Source organism: Coenobita brevimanus, chromosome 50, assembly GCF_032717465.1.
Source record: "Coenobita brevimanus isolate Jiangsu-jjx chromosome 50, ASM3271746v2, whole genome shotgun sequence".
NCBI classification, from domain to species: domain Eukaryota; kingdom Metazoa; phylum Arthropoda; class Malacostraca; order Decapoda; family Coenobitidae; genus Coenobita; species Coenobita brevimanus.
Genome location: NC_137003.1, coordinates 40,504,714 through 40,522,444, shown reverse-complemented (window position 1 = coordinate 40,522,444; position 17,731 = coordinate 40,504,714). Strand labels below are relative to the sequence as shown.

Genomic DNA, 17,731 nt, shown 5'->3' with positions numbered 1-17,731 from the left:
GGTGGTTACTGTTCTTCTTGAGCAAGGCGACGGGTGTGTGCGTGTGTGAAGGTCACAGCCTTGCCCTTAGATCGGACTGTATGAGCTCTCAGCTCCCTTCCGGGAGGGTAAAAGCTGACGATCACGACCATCTAGTGATCCTGACCGACCCGGTGAAAAAAAAAAAAAAAAAATACACAATCAACTTCCACGTCTATCTCCACTCGGCCACCACCTCCAATCACCTCATTCTCGCCCTATCGTCCGAGACTCAGATGATAACAGGGCGATGTGAATCTCTTACAACGTGTTACTGACCCTTCCTATTCTCTCTCTCTCTCTCTCTCTCTCTCAAGGAGTTATTGACTCCATATCTTTTCCGTTTGTTTATTTTTATCTCGTTATTCGTTCTGTTTTCCCTTCAAGTATACAGTATATTTTTTTTTAGTATTTTCATCACACCAGCTGTTCGGCTGTTTTAATGGTCGACTGTACCACCAGGTTTCGTATTCTAAGGGGATATGGAGATTTCGTAACACCTTTTCCATAGCGATTTATTTTGCGCAGTACATACAAAAAACATTATGGTGTAATATGCAAAATAAATCGCTGTGGAAGAGGTGCAACGAGGCCTTGTATTCAGCCTAGAATACAGACCCGCATTCCGATATCCATCGTACCCAGTGTTCCGATTCATACATTGCCGACAGCACCACCATGTCTCCTCCGGCCCAGCCTCGGCCCCCAGTTGCGACCACATAACAACAGGGTTGGCGACAGAAAATCGGAGCACACACCATCTCCCATTTTTCATTTCTTCCCGTTTTCTTTATTTCAGTAAAACAACCCTTTCTCCGCTATGACATATTATTGTTTTTATTCCAGACGATACTATTTTCCCCAAGATAATGTCCCGGTATTGAAGAGGTTATTGAAGGCTGTAACCTCTTCTTTCGGAGTCTCTCCTAAAATACATAAAATCATGTGAGGATACGATGAACAATTTGAAAAAGACATCCACGAGTTGAAATGGTTGATTGATATTGACTGGTATTTTCTATTTAACGAGGTACCGATACTACCAATATTTTTTCCTGTACTCCGGTTTTTGAATCCTGCCTGGCCCGTGTGACATTCTCAGGCTCCTGTGACTTGTAGATGAAAAAAAAAATAATAATAATAATGCGAGAGGAGGCGCTGCGGTGAGAGGGTTGGTAAAGTGAAATTCGGTGTGTGTGTGTGTGTGTGTGTGTGTGTGTGTGTGTGTGTTACTGTCTTTGCACTGTGCAGTGTTGATAGTTTTGCTTGTCTCCCTTCTGCCATTACTGGATCATAATTACTGAGAGATTGGGCGATGATGATGATGATGTACGTATTATTCAGCGCAAACCAAGGATAATTGATGAGGGTGATGATAGTAACGATGACGAGGTTGATGACATTGATGGATTTACTGTATATTTCAGATCTCATTGTTTACCATTCAGCACAGTTGCCATCACAGCCGGGAACGATGTCACCGAAGGCCATTGAAGGATGCGAACAGAATAACAAGTAGCAATGAGAAGGCTGGGCAAACGGCATTCACTGCAGTCTAATATAACGCCTTCACTGCCAGCACGGATTTTTGTATGCTCTTACCACCACCAGAAGATTTTATTCAGAATAGTATACAGTATTACTCCGGCAGTACCAGGACGAATTTTTTAAAGTTTTGTTACCACCTGGCGATTTTATTAATCTTGGAAGAGCCTTAGGAGCGAGGATTCTACTGAGTTGTTATATGGGTGTTTGCGTCTTATCTGTTGCGACGAGGAGTGATTGTGTGTGTATGTGTGTGTGTGTGTGTGTGTGTGTGTGTGTGTGTGTGTGTGTGTACTTCCTGACTAACATGCGTCTGTCTTTCTTCCCCAGGTAGTTTACCGTGCGAGTATCGAGATGAACTTGTGAGTGGTTAGGAGAGAGGCAGGTGAGTGGGTACCCTAGTGACGTTCCTCTTCACGTGCCACAGGTGTGCTTGTCTTGTTAATTCACATATTCCCCTTCCTCTTTATCTCTCACCATCTTTTTCTCCCTTACTTCTTCCCTCCACCCTCCTCACCTTCCTTCCCTATAGCGCCTTCTCTCCCCCCATCCTACATCACCATACCTCCCCATCCCCACCCCTCCCTCTCTAATCCTCTCCTTTCCCCTCCACCACCACCCTTTTTCCACCCCTTGTTTCTCTCCATTTCCTCTTTGCAACTTCACACCCTCTCTGACTATAGCTCTCTCTCTCTCTCTCTCTCTCTCTCTCTCTCTCTCTCTCTCTCTCTGCAACCTCAAGCTGCATTTGCGATTCACTGTTTTCATTTAAGTAATCCGATAGGCTATCTCTATCTTATCTTTAACGTTGACTTTCACTAAAACATTTCATCCCCTGTATTGCATACGTTGATGAGTTTTCATATACTGTACCTCTTGTGCCTCTTATTCATAGCTAGAAATTAGAAAGCTGAATTAGAGTGCTGTCCATCACTTCCATATGCAATTAGTCCTCGCCATATATAACGTTACCTTTTTTTTTTTTTTTTTTTTTTTTTTTTTTTTTTTTTTTTTTTTTTTTAATATAGATTGTTACTCTGTTCAATATTTTTTTTTTTTTTTTTTAAGGGATGTTACCAGACAGTATCACCCCATTAGCCCTTTGATTATTTTATTATTTTTATTTACTGATAACAATATTCAGCTTTTGAGAGGTCCCTGCTAGTGGAGACTATATCTAACCTCATCAGTTCCAATAATCCATCCTAAGGTGAACAGAATCATTTGGAAATAAAACAAAAAAATTATTGAATTAGTAAAGTCGACGAAAATACGTGTCCCAGTCGCATTCTAGTGGGGTTTTGAGGCACAGAAACACCCTTTCCTTGGCGATTTAATCTCTTCACTTCGACAGTTCTCTCACGCAGCAAAATCGTTTAGTGGTAGCAGGAATATTTAGATAATGCAAGGAGAGCTGTGTTAGAGCTTAGAGCCGTATGAGATTATATGTGCGAGTAGAGCCTAATTAGAGAGTAGAGCTATAGATGTGTGGAGAGAGCCGAATTATAGACCATAGGAGATGTGAGTGAAGTGACCCGAATTAGAACAGAAAACCGAACGTGTGAAGGAAGAGAGACGATTCAAAATGTAACGTCGTAAAAGGTTGAGTTACGAGAGCCGACTTAAGCGTAGAGCCGTGAGAGGAGGGGACATTGGGGCCGAAAGAGACGATGACGACAAATGTGATACAAGGTCCTCCAGGGGTATGCTATTTTAGGCAGGGGGGAGGGGTGCTGTTGATATGGTAGGTGGTGGTGGTGGTGGTGGTGATGATGACGACGATGGGCTTTCCATGGGTGTGCTATTTTAGGACGAGGGAGGAGGTGGGATTGTTGCTATGATGGTGATGATGATGATATGGTATTAATGGCAATGAGTTATCCGGCAGTATTTATGAGAGAGAAAGAGATAGAAAAATAATCACGTCTCACTGTTTGCGTTTAAATAGCCCAAAATTTATCTGTTTATCTTATCTTGAACGTCAGCTGGCAACTAAAGCTGAGAGAGAGAGGGGGGGGGGAGTGGAGGATAGACTAGGGCGGAAGAAAAAACGAATTGGGTTGAGGAGAGTGGAAGAAATAATAAGATAGTGGAAGGGTATGAGACAAGGTGAACAGGAAAAATGAAAATGTGGAGAGTATTCAATTAGGTGGAGAAGATGAGTGGAAAAGAGTGGAAGGAAATTATAAAGTGAAGACCTCGAGTGGGTTGAGGGGAGATGAGTAGAAGATGAAGATGTGAAGAAATGTTTAGTTAGGTAAACGGGAGAAAATGAAATAAGCGGAAGGCAGGTGTGTGTGTGTGTGTGTGTGTGTGTGTGTGTTTTAGTTCTTCCTCTCCCCTTCCCCCCTCAATCCCCTACGCCCTGTGCTAGGGGGTGAAGGCGTACGGGGTCAGGTGGGTCAAGGTGGTGGAGTGGTTGCGTCACCCTCTCTCTCTCTCTCTCTCTCTCTCTCTCTCAAAATCCTTATCATACCAGTAACTTCTTCACGTGTATTTTCTCCATTTTTCTACCAACCCATCCTCTCCTCTGCCTCCACTAATTACACCATCTTCCATCCTCCTTGACCCTTCCACGTATAAATTTCCGCTTCTGTATTTAACCACCTCCAGATCCCACCAGACTCCACCCCCTCCACCCTTTTGGCATCGTCCACTTTGACTTAAATTTCTCCACTTTTCTCTTTAGTCATATCTACACGGCATCATTCACTCACTCACTTTTAACAGTTTCCATTCTTCTCTCAATCTACTCCCTTCCTCACCTAATCCCCGACTCCACCCCTCCAATCCCACCCATTTCCACTATCTTTTCTCCACTTCTCTCTTTAGCCACCTCACCAATGCATGATTCACTCATTCAGACCTATCTATCTATCTTTTTGTTAATGCACTCCCATCCTTAGCCTCCATCCTCATCCCAACTCCAACTCCTCCACCCCCTTGATCCCTTTCACCTCCACTCCATCATACGTCAACCTTCACCTCCTCACTAAACCCGTGTTATGGGGCAGAAGAGAGAGAGAGAGAGAGAGTCACACTGAAAGCTTAGGTATTGGTACAGGATCACCAGTTTGAAGAACTGGAGAAATCGCAAAAATCATGCCCAAAGGTAAACCAAAATCTGGGTCAGTTGTTTACTTTGTGTGTGTGTGTGTGTGTGTGTGTGTGTGTGTGTGTGTGTGTGTGTGTGTGTGTGTGTGTGTGTGTGTGCATGCATGCAAAATACAGTATATACTAAAGAAGTACGCAACGAATTTGTTCCTACCAATTGATGTTGAAATATAAGCTCGTTTCGAGACTCCTGGATAATTGACTTTAAAAGACTAAAGGTCATTGACAGATGCAAAAGCAGACTGAGGAATACAAGTGCCGGCCTGACCTGTTATGTACTGGTACTGTTAACTCCTGGATAAGAATTTTCCCTAGCAGAATACAAAGAGAGAGAGAGAGAGAGATAACAATGGCAGACAGAAGACGCACAAAATTTGGGTCCATAGCAGCGAGTTGATCATATTAATTTGAGAGATGCTCCTCAAGTTATATTGAGGCCCTGTACGCCGCAAGGGGCAAAGCGCCATACCATCTGAAACCTGTTTTTTTTTTTTTCCCCCCCACCAACTCCTCCCTCAGACACTACCCTATGACTGCACAAAGTCGCTTTGCTCACTTCAGACTTTCACCCTTACTGCACTAATCGGAAATGAGCAAAGCGACTTTGTGCAATCATAGGGTAGTGTTTGAGAGAGCAGCTGGTGGAAAAGAAAAGGTTTCAGCTGGCATGGCGCTTTGCCCCTTGTGGGGTGCAGGGCCTCAATTAATCTTCTGGGGGTAGCCAGACTAGATTAAAAACGCCCCATCCTACTGGAAAAAGTTGATGGCCATTGTTTCTAACCTCTTTCTCCCCGAGAAATCTCTCCCTGAGCTGAGTAAAATCGTCTGATGGTAGCAGGAATGAAAAAACGCTGCTGCAATAGGTCATTTGAGACCGGTGACAGGCCATGACCCCTGCCTGCCGGAATAGCTGGTGCGAGGCGGAATGACGTCATTTCCGACCACACAGTAATGCATCCACTGAATCCTATCATTGTCAGTGTGGGCCGTCTTCTCCTCGTTGACATGGGTACCTCGTAGCACTTTTCATAGCGATTTATTTTGCCTACTACACTGATATTTTCTTGCATGTTATATACATCTTTTTACTATTGACATTTGCCTTAAACGTATGTGAAGATTGTTAAGGTGTAATAATGTAGAATAAATCGCTTAGAAAGATAAGCTACGAAATCATGCCAACGCCTTCACTTCAAATGTTACGAATCCTGAATCAAATCATGTAGGTGCATGTGTAGGTTTGGCGTCAACGTAGTCATATAGGACAGGATAGAATCCGGGTTAAAGAAAATCCCGCCAAGATGGGGGACAACAGCCCTTTTGGAGTTAACTTCTTCTCCTCATGTGATCTTGACCTTTAATCCATGGTCTTCATATTCGAACCTGACCTAGATTATGATCAGTAATTGTCAACCTAAAACAGTCGAAGTTGTTAAGCCAGTGCAGTCAAAACTTCAAGGCCGAACTGATCGGCAGTCAGGCTGTGAACTTGTCCTGCCAGCAACACAGCTGGTAGTTAAGTCGTCAACTCGAGGAAGTATGTGTTATTATATCATGGATGACGCTACACTGTTATCTAGCCTTTGAATAACGCCTTTCAGCAGGAGAGGTAAATCAGTAGTTTTATATTTTGCATACCAGTAAATAATTTTTCTTATAACAAACAGGCTCCTAAGATGACACAGTAAAAAATCGTCTGACATTAGCTGGAATAAAGTACTAGATATGTCCCAGCCATGTAAGAAAGTCAGTAAGCTTCCTGGACCAGTTCAACAGCCCCCCTGAGGATACGTCACGCCACTACCACCAATGTGTGAAGGACGTGGTCACCTACTTTTGTCAAACAACCCTAGAGGAGTCGTAACCATAGCCTAGAGGACTGGTTACCTTAGCCTAGAGGAGTGGTTACCTTAGCCTAGAGGAGTGGTTACCTTAGTCTACAAGAGTGGTTACCTTAGCCCAGAAGAGTGGTTACCTTAGTCTACAAGAGTGGTTACCTTAGCCTAGAAGAGTGGTTGTGGTCAGGGTGGTTTGTGTGGGGGAAGAGAGGTACAGTACCTTCAATACATCCACGCTGTGTCCCACCATTGTACCACCTCAGCATGTACCGTCCCCCGCCTCATCCCATTTATGTGTTTTTAGGCTTTTGCGGTCCAAAACACACACACACACACACACACACACACACACACACACACACACACACCTCCCCCCCCCTCTCTCTCTCTCTCTCTCTCTCTCAGTATATATGTATGTATGTATATTATGTATGACTATATGACTAAGCCTGTCGCTGAAATGGCTTGAAAGTGGTGTTAGCGCTGAAATGGTTTTGGTGTTAGGTTACTTGGCGATGGAGTGGCTTGACGTTAAAGTGGTTTCACATTGGAGTGGCTTGGCGAGGAAATGGCATGGCGATGAAGTGGTATGATCGGTCAGTTAGATGAAAGACTTGGCCTATGAAGGAAGGGTCAGCGTCAGTGGGACGCCCATAAACTATTCATGTCGTGAAACCAAGTGTCTAACCTGATAGAAGAGGGAAAATAAAGGCTGGAAGAAACACGGAAATGTCGAGTAATGCAGCATATCAGCGAGTATATCGCATTATTTTAAGGCATATGGGCCTTGACCCCTCAGCGTTTAAGAGTGGGAGGGTGCTCCAGAGGCGTTTCTCTCTCTCTCTCTCTCTCTCTCTCTCTCTCTCTCTCTCTCTCTCTCTCTCTCTCTAAATAATGAGAACAAGTCTGAAACCCTAGTTCCCCCAGGTGCCCTTGTCACTATACATTATGCAAACAACTACTTTGAATCTCGACGTATAAACATTACACATCATTGGATCTTTTCAAACATGCTCTTCATGATACGGAAAAAAAAAAAGAAAAAAGAAAAAAAAAAGTTTTCAAAACTTAACGCTTGGAAGACGTGTACATTTGTGGCCGAATATTAGCGTGTGACATTTTTCACAATATGTAGCAACAAGATAATTTCGGTGAATTGTACTCCGTAGGCTTCAAACTTAGGCAAATGCGGCTGTTGTGCCTTAAATATAACCTAAGGGATGGTAGGCAAGAAAAGACATGGTGTGGGCTGGCTGTGCGGGCGGCGAATGGTGCAGCCTTGTACAGCGTTGAACCCATAATAACGTTTACTTGTTAATCTGTTCACTCCGAAGTCTGTGCTGACGTATAATTTTATTATTGCGACTACCAGATGATATTTTATCGAGGATCTGAAGTATCAAAGGATTTTATTATTGTTTTACTTCTCTACCGTATTTCGAGACATCTCTCGAGAGCAAAATAAAATCTGATGGTGACAATAACAGAATGTAAAATGGATTATTGGAGTGAAAGTGATGGACATTTTCGAAGCAGTCATTTCCTGGTAAACCAAATCGCACATTAACTACCTTGAAAGTTTTGTCAGTTTAGTTACGGAGGAGGGGGGGGGGGAAGTAAAAATGCTGTAGGTTACACTATAACGCACTTTGATTTTGTTTTTTAATGCGGTGCTATCGTTAGCAGCATCAGTTATAAGTTCCCCCTGTGTCTATATTTTGATTTTTTTTTTAATTCGCTTTGAGGTCAGTTACCCGATAGCCAGAATCAACGTGTGCAAGTTTGAACACTCCCAAGCTCATCCATACTCAGTTTATTGTAGCAACGGCACAAAATATTTCACTTAAACTATTTATCTTTCTACAATTATCAGTATTATGTTACTTGTAAATACAGTTTTCCTTATTTGTTTATCACTTTAATTTCGTTTTCCTGCAATAAATCTGAGGCCTCTGCCCAGTATCATACCATTGATGTCATGTCTTTCTTACCTTAGAGTTCACCAAAACTGCATTTTAAATTAACCTAATGAAATTTACGCTGTTAGAAGGATTTCAAGGTTATTCATTTTGTCTAATGATCCACAGAATCATTTGCCTCTTCAGCCATAACCTCTTACGAATGTGGGAAATGGAGTGACGATTATGTATTATTATTATTATTATTTTTTTTTTTTTATTATTTTTAGATACGTTTATGTGAAGGTATAGAACGTTGTGAATGTTTTTGGCGTATCAGGTAGAGCCAGGATTCCCGGGGGCTTGAATGGTGAGTGAATGGAAGCGTGGTGGGAATAGGCAAATTTGGGCTGTCTGGACGTATCAACTCACCCTGCCATAGGGTGGGAAAGGAGGTCAGGATGATGATGATGATGATTATTGTTGTTGTTGTTGTTATGCTACTGTAGGTGTTCTTAGGTCGACCTCTCGTCCTTAGAACACTAGCTACGGAGCCGGGGTTCTCTTTCGAGACCAGAACTAGAATACAAAACAAGAGGAACAGGACATAAAAACTCAGCTGACCAACCTTTCACGTATATTACCTTAGTTACAATCAGTACAGTGCAATATTTAATAATATACACCGACAGGTTAAGGGGGACACAGTTAGGCTAGTTGACTCCGGCCTTGGCTGCTGTGGGTTGGGGCTGCTTACAAGTGGTGTCCGGGCATGGGAAGCAGCCTGTCAGGTGTGCCTTCCCGTAGGAGGCCCGGGACTACTGCTGGTGGCGGTGTCGTCCGGACTGGGCTGCTGGTTGGCGTGGAGGGAGGCCCTTCCTTAGTGGGGCCTCGATGGGGAGGGTCGCCCTCTGGACTGGGGCCGAACAGGGCAAGCAGGCATGCTCTCCTCCGTGTGCTCCTGGAGGAGGACTGCTTGCTGGCAGGGCTGGGGAGGTCATGCCCCAGAGTCCTAGGGGTGCCCCTGGGTGTCTGGGGGCTGTGGTCTCCGCTGGGTCAAGTCGCTGTCAGGAGCTGCCTGCGGTGTCCCTTCCTTGTGGAGTCCATCATCTGAGGACATTGCTCGGGTGCTGGCTGCAGGGCACAGATCGCTTGGCTCATGGCAGGACCTCGCCACAACTCCTTCAGTTGCTACTCCTCTGGGGATCTGCACCCATGGGGAGAGAGAGAAAGGTGTCCCGCTCGGCCTCTGGATGGGTGATGGGCCAAGCCAGGGACATCCTCCAAGGGGGTAATCACAAGGGCAGTGGACAAAGGGCATACAGTGGCCATCACTGCGGTTCCACAGGCCGTAGAGATAACAGCCAAAGAGCGTACGGTGGCCGTCTCTTCCTTCCCAGTGCGTACAATGGCCATCACCGCAATGCTGTTCCCTAAGGAGGTGGCAGATGAAGGGCGTACAGTGGCCGTCCCTTTCTTCCCGGTGCGTACAGTGGCTGTCACCGCAGTTCTGCCTTTCTCTGGGTTGTCAGCCAAAGTGCCGACAGTGCCCATCACTTCCTTCCCAGTGCGTACAGTGGCCGTCACCTCGGTGCTGCTCCCAGGAGCGGCTGCAGCCGAAATGCGGACAGTGGCCGTCACTTCCTTGCTGGTGCGTACAGTGGCCGTCACCTCGGTGCTGCTCCCAGGAGCGGCTGCAGCCGAAATGCGGACAGTGGCCGTCACCTCGGTGCTGCTCCCAGGAGCGGCTGCAGCCGAAATGCGGACAGTGGCCGTCACTTCCTTGCTGGTGTGTACAGTGGCCGTCACCACGGTGCTGCAGATGGCAACAGCCAAAGAGCAGACGGTGGCCGTCTCTTCCTTCCCGGTACTTACAGTGGCTGTCACCGCGGTGCAGCTCGGGACTGTACTAGGACAAGTCCCATCCCGATCATTGCAAGGGCTTGCCAGGCTGCAGTGTAGTTTGCTGGTACGGCGTTCCTGCTGGTGGCCGTGTTGAAGGGAAGAGGGGCGCAAGGTCCTGGGGAACGTAGACCCGTCTCGCCTGGGCCTTGCGTGCTCCCTATGCGCCTCCCCGTGGTCTCCTCCTGGGGTGGGTGTTGAGCCATGGATCCTTCCTGGGGTGGGTGTTGCGACACCCCTCCCTGGGCTTCCCTTGGAGGTGAGCACTTCAGTTATTATTATTATTATTATTTTTATTATGTTATTATTATTATTATTATTTTTATTATTATAGAGAATTTAATACACTGGCTGGAATCATATAACCATCAAAAACTGTCAATTCCTGGTGGTGTCTGGTGGGTTAAGGCACTTGATGTCCCCTAAAGAGTTTAAATTCCAGGGGTGGTCAGGGTTTTATTGCTCACTTTATGCTTCTCAGGGAAGTGACTGGCTACTCTTACCTTCACAGACTGAGTAACCTAGCCACAGGTCTTTATGCTTCTGATGAGGCAATAAAGGATTGTATGGTGAATAAATGGATTGATATTTGTTTCATGAAGATGAGGTTAAGTTCTGGTGAGAAAGTGGGGAAGTGGAAAACAATCAGGGTCATGATGAGAATGAAGTCATTTTTAACATATGCTTTTGAATACATTATTCTTTATTTTTGTATGTTACAGGATGATGATGTTGAGCAGTGTTGAGATGGAAAAATGAGAGACCTAAGATCGTGATTAGAAAGAGTGAATGAATTTTACACTTGGCCTATGCTTACATCATCATTATTATTATTTATTGCTATTATTGGGTGTCGGGACCATCTTGCCTGGCCCCGGGTAACTACACTTCTCATGGGTCAGCACAGGATTAGATGATGATGATGATGATAGTTAAGTACAGTAGAAGATAATGATTAATTGGTGAAGTACATAATATTCTGTGATCATGTTAATTATGATCAATAAAATAATGATAATGTTGAGAAACCTCAGAGGTGCATGTACTTACAGTATCTCTATCTATCTATTGCCAGACGCCTCAATCCAGTTTGGGGTGGCCACAAACAAATCGCCTCCAAGTCGCCCTGTCCCCTGCCATTTCACTGCCCTGCTCCCAACTCACACACCCCCTCTCTCATATACCTCTCCACCCCATCCCTCCATCTCATCCTCGGCCTCCCCCTCCCTCTTCCCCCCTCCACCTCACTCATATACACTCACTTCGTCAGTCTTTCACCCTCCATCCTCTCCACATGGCCAAACCACCTCAGTGTGTTCCTCATAACGCTTCCTATCACATCCACATCAACAACACAACGCTCCTTTATATCCTCATTCGTCAGCCTGTCTCTCCATGTGACTCCACAGGCTCCTCTTAAATAACTCATTTCCACTGCTCTCACTCTTGACTTGTGTCCTTCCAACAATGTCCAAGCTTCACTTCTGTACGTTAGAGTTGGTATCACAATACTGTCATGTAGTAACTTTTTCACTTCCATGCTCACTTCCCTGTTTCTTATCACTGCTTTCAAAGAACCAGCAACCTTTCTTCCCTGCTGTACCCTTTCAAGCACTTCACCCTCCATCCTTACTCATCACACTACCCAAGTACTTAAACGTACTCACATTTTCCAATTCCTCACCATCCAACCTCGCTGTATATTCACTAACTTCTCCTCTCTCAAAGACCATCAGTTTCCTCTTCCCTACATTCACCTTTAGATTCCGTTTCTTACACACTCTCTCAAACTCATCCACCAAGCCTTGCAGCTCCCCTTCGTCTTCACTCAACAACACAGTATCATCTGCAAACAACAGTACAGGGAGTTTCCAAACACTATCCTCTCTCACTAGGGCCACTCCAACATCCACTACCCTACCTTGTAATTCTTTTATTACCCCATCCATGTACAGATTGAACAACCATGGAGACATGACACATCCCTGTTTCAAACCAACTTTCAAAGAGAAAAATTCACTTAGTTCACCATCCACACGCACTGCAGCCTTCGCACCATCGTAAATACTCTTCACAGCATTCAACAACTTCCCATCTACTTCATATATTCTTAACACTTTCCACAATCCTTGTCTATCCACCCTGTCATATGCTTTCTCCAAATCCATGAAAGCCGCATACAACTTCTTTCCCTTCTCTAGAAACTTTTCCACTAAAGATCTAAGAATGAATATCTCTACACAACCTCTTCCCTTCCTAAAGCCTCCCTGTTCTTCTCCAACTAATTTCTCTGTTCTTTCTCTAACTCTGTCTATAAATATCCTACCATACACTTTTCCTATTATACTAAGAAGACAAATGCCCCTATGATTACCACACACTTCTTTTTCCCCTTTTCCATTGTACAAGGGAATAATTATACCAGACTTCCAATCCTCCGGGACTCTACCTTCCTCCCAGGCCAATCTGCACATCTTCCACATCCATTCTACTACTATCTCTCCCCCATGCTTCAGCATTTCACCACACACTCCATCAATTCCTGGGGCTTTCCCCGATTTAACTTCTTCATTGCTTCCACAACTTCTATCCTACTGATTTCTTCCTGTCTTCTCACCTCCCTCCTTCTCCCAGCCATTCCCCAGCCACTTATACTCGCATTACTTCCATCCTCTACGTTCAGTAATTCCTTAAAGTGTTCTTTCCATCTGCTCACTTTTTCTCCCTTCTTCGCTAGTAATCTACCATTTTTATCTTTCACTCCCCTGCTAACTTCACTTCCACCCTGTCTTACTCTTTTCACCTCTCTCCAGAACATTTTCTTACAGTCCCTCCACTTTACACTCAAATTCCTTCCAAATTCCTCATCCACTCTCTTCTTACTCTCTCTTACTAATCTTTTCACCTCTCTCTTTCTTTCTACATATAATTCTCTCTTCCGCCTCTCAACTTCTTCCACGCCCCTATTTCTCATCCATTCATTGTATGCTTTCTTCTTTTGTGCCACAGCCTGTTTCACCTCTTCAGTCCACCACGCTGTTCCTTGCACCCCCCCTCCGTCTTCTCTTCCTTCCACACACCACATCACATGCTGCACATATTTATTCTGTAAATATCTTACACACACCTTCCACATCTCCTATCTGCTCCAATTCATGTTTGCCCAATCGTTCCTCCACTTCTTTCTTATACTCTGCCTTTTTCTCATCCTCTTGTAACCTTTCCACTCTCCTTGCAACTACTCCTTCCTCTTGTCTTTCCCTTCTTCTGTTCCTCCATCTTACTTGCATTCTAATTCTGGCCACCACCAAGTAGTGATCAGAAAGTCCACTCCCCCAACCTCTATACACTCTTGCATCCTTTACACATCTTCGCATCCTTTCATCCACACACACATAATCAATCATTGCCTTCCTTTCATACTTACAGTATGCATCTGCTAAATATTTTTTTATTAAATAGTTTATGTGCTGCCTACTTCTTCCTTAGCCTTTATCATTCTTTTTCTGTGCCTGCCCTCCTGTCTTCCTGTTTCTCCCATCTTTCCTGTCACTTCTTATTTCCATTCCTTTACACGTGGCCTTACATTGAGTGACAAGCCAAATGGTTTCCTGTAAGCCAAGAAACCATTTACAGCACTGGGTGGTAACCATATAACCAAACCATATGTGCACCCTACATGTCAACAAGTGGGTTGGTGGAGGGTTGGTGCCCCTCCCCATAAAACAAATAACTCAAAGTCAAATGGCCACCCCTTATGGGATTATGGCATCGGGGCAATAGATAGATAGATAATTATAATCATATATTAGTATTGTTATCATTATTAGTATTGTTGTCGTTCTTGTTCTTGTTGTTCTTGCTCGCTTCGCTCGCTCGAACACCAAATTTAGTCTGGACTCCCGACATATGTACCCGAGCAAAAGAGTTATCGCATCAGCAAGAAATGGGGGCAGGGGTTGGGAGGAAAACTGTAGTACAGTAGTGAACCTTTTTGGATATCTCGGCCAATTTTGAAGTTACAAGAAGATAGACACCAATTTGGAAATCGCATAACAATTCTCAATATTTTCATTTCATAGACAACTCATAATTCCCGGTAGTTTTTCCGTAAATTGAGGAAACAATTTTTTATAAGGCACATTAGCTTGAGGGCGCATAAGTAGATATATGTGGATTAACCAAAACTAAATGGAGAGGTGAGAGTGTGAGAGAATGGGAGTATGGATGGTGTATATGTGTGGGAGTAGGTGAGAATGAGAGGGCAAAAGAAGGAGTGTGTATTGTTGTGAGTAACAGATGGAAGAAAAACATAAGAGAGTATGGATCAGTTGGCTCAAGGATTGTGTGGGTAAGAGTGAAGTTGGACTACAAATGTGGACGATTGTGTGTGTATGTGCCAACACAAGATCGTGTAAGCAGAGTGAGAGAAGAGTTCTGGACAAATGTGAAAGCATGCTTGGAAAAGTTTTAAAGGAATGAGAGAGTGTTCTTGATTGGAGATATGAATGGAAAAGTAGGGAATGTTAAGGTGGATGGAGTAGTTGGTGAGTGGGGTGTGCCTGCAGAGGTGGATGAGAATGGCAGTGGTTTAGTGAACATTTGTGCCAGGAGGGGGTTGGTGATAACTAATACCCTCTTCATGCACAAAATGATCTACAGGTATACATGGCAAGTGATGAGAAGGGTGGATGGTGAACTGAATAGGCAGTGATTGATTGTGTGTGTGTGGATGAAAGGATGAGAAGGTGTGTAATGGATGCAAGCGTATATAGAGGCTGGGGGAGTGGACTTTCAGACTACCACTTGGAGGCGGTCAGAATCAGTGTCCAAACAAAATGGAGAAATAGAAGAAGGGAAGGACAAGAGGAAGTAGTTCTTACAAGGAGGGTAGAAAAGTTACAAGAGGATGGAAAAAAGGCAGAATATAAAAGGGAAGTGGAGGAACGATTGGGTAAGTATAGAGTGGAGCAGATGGGGGATGTGGAAGATGTGTGTAAGATATTCAGAGAAGAAATATGTGCAGCATTTGAGGTGGTGTGTGGGCTGTAGAGAAGACGAAAGGGCATGCAGGGAACAGCATGTTGGACTGAAGAGGTGAGAGAGGCTGTGGCACAAAAGAAGAAAGCATATACAGTAGTGAGCGGGTGAGAAGTAGGGGTGTGGAAGAAGTTGAGAGACGGAAGAGAGAGTTATATAGAGAGAGGAAGAGAGAGGTGAATAGATTAGTAAGAGAGAGTAAGAAGAGAGTGGATGAGGAATTTGGAAGGAATTTGAATGTAAAGTGGAGGGAATGTGAGAAAATGTTCTGGAAAGAGGTAAAGAGAGTTAGACAGGGTACCAAAGAAATTAGTTGAGGAGTGAAAGATAAATATGGTAGGTTACTAGTGGAGAAGGGAGAAAAAGCGAACATATGGAGAGAACACTTTATTGAATTGTTGAACATAGAGAATGAAAGTAATGCAAGTGTAAGTGGCTGGGGAATAGCTAGGAGAAGGAGGGATGTGAGAAGAGAGGAAGAAATCAGTAGGATGGAAGTTATGGAAGCAAAGAAGAAAGTCAAAATGGGGAAAGCCCCAGGAATTGATGGAGTGTGTGGTGAAATGCTGATACATGGGGGAGAGATAGTAGTAGAATGGATGCGGAAGGAGTGCAGATTGGCCTGGGAGGAAGGTAGAGTCCTGGAGTTTTGGAAGTCAGGTATAATTATTCCCTTGTACAAAGGGAAAGGGGAAAAAGAAGTGTGTGGTAATCATAGGGGCATTTGCCTTCTTAGTATAATAGGAAAAGTATATGGTAGGATACTTATTGACAGAGTTAGGGAAATAACAGAGGAATTAGTTGGAGAAGAACAGGGAGGTTTTAGGAAGGGGAGAGGTTGTATAGATCAGATATTCATTCTTAGATCCTTAGTGGAAAAGTTTCTAGAGATGAGAAAGAAGTTGTATGCAGCCTTCATGGATTTGGAGAAAGCATATGACAGGGTGGATAGACAAGGATTGTGGAAAGTATTCAGAATACAGTATATAGAGTAGATGGGAAGTTGTTGACAGCAGTGAAGGGTATGTATGAGGGTGCTAAGGCTGCAGTGCATGTGGATGGTGAACTGAGTAAATTTTTCTATTTGAAGGTTGGACTGAAACAAGGATGTGTCATGTCTCCATGGTTGTTCAGTCTGTACATGGATGGGGTAATAAAAGAGGTACAAGGTAGGGTAATGGATGTTGGAGTGGCCCTGGTAAGAGAGGGCAGTGTTTGGAAACTCTTTGTACTGTTGTTTGCAGATGATACTGTGTTGTTAAGTGAAGACAAAGGGGAGCTGCATGGCTTGGTGGATGAGTTTGGGAGAGTGTGTAAAAAACGGAATCTAAAAGTGAATGTAGGGAAGAGTAAAGTTATGGTCTTCGAGAGAAGTGAAGTTAGTGAATGTACAGTGAGACTGGATGGGGAGGAAATGGAGAATGTGAGTGCATTTAAGTACTTGGGTAGTGTGATGAGTAAGGGTGGAAGTCTGGAGGGTGAAGTGTTTGAAAGGGTGCAGTAGGGAAGAAAGGTTGCTGGCTCCTTGAAGGCAGTGATAAGAAACAGGGAAGCTACTACATGACAGTATTGTTATACCAACTCTAACGTATGGAAGTGAAGCTTAGACGTTGTTGGAGGGACACAAATCAAGAGTGAGAGCAGTGGAAATGAGTTATTTGAGAGGAGCCTGTAGAGTCACATGGAGAGACAGGCTGACAAATGAGGAAGTGAAGGATCGGTGTGAAGTGGATGTGGATGTGATAGGAAGCATTAGGAGAAACACATTAAGGTGCTTTGGCCATGTGGAGAGGATGGAGAGTGAGAGACTGATGAGGAGAGTTTATGTGAGTGAGGTGGAGGAAGAGAGAGGGAGGGGGAGGCCAAGGATGAGATGGAGGGATGGAGTGGAAAGGCATATGAGAGAGGGGGGGTGTGGGTTGGGAGCAGGGCAGCGAAATGGCGGGGGACAGAAAGGCATGGAGATGATTTGTTTGTGGCCACCCCTTACGGGATTAAGGCATCTGGCAATAGATAGATAGATGGACTTTAGTGTAACAGCTGGCTGCGCAAGATATAACGGTGTAATATTGTGTGAGTAGTGCAGCAGTATTTTCTGACGATTGCTGAAATCAACCAGGTTTTGCCTTCTCAAAACAATACTTTCTGTTTGGGCCTAGATCAAAAATTAATATAAGAGGAGTATTGGTTTTGGGAAGTGATATTTTTTTTTTTTTTTTTTTTTTTTTTTTTTTTTTTTTTTTTTTAAGGTCAGGAAATCAGATGAAGATGATAAGCCACGTGAGACAATATTCAGCACTGCCTGGCATGCTTGCTTGCTGGCTCGAATATGTTTCACACTTTCAGTGTGGAGGCCTATTGCATGTTTGTATCTGT

The 17,731-nt window shown here is 44.1% G+C and overlaps 1 protein-coding gene across 1 annotated transcript in view; it reads left to right on the top strand.

Annotated features, from left to right (window-relative positions):
* atos (atos homolog atossa) overlaps positions 1-17,731 on the top strand; it is a 243,402-nt gene that overhangs the window by 193,530 nt on the left and 32,141 nt on the right. The window lies entirely within an intron of this gene.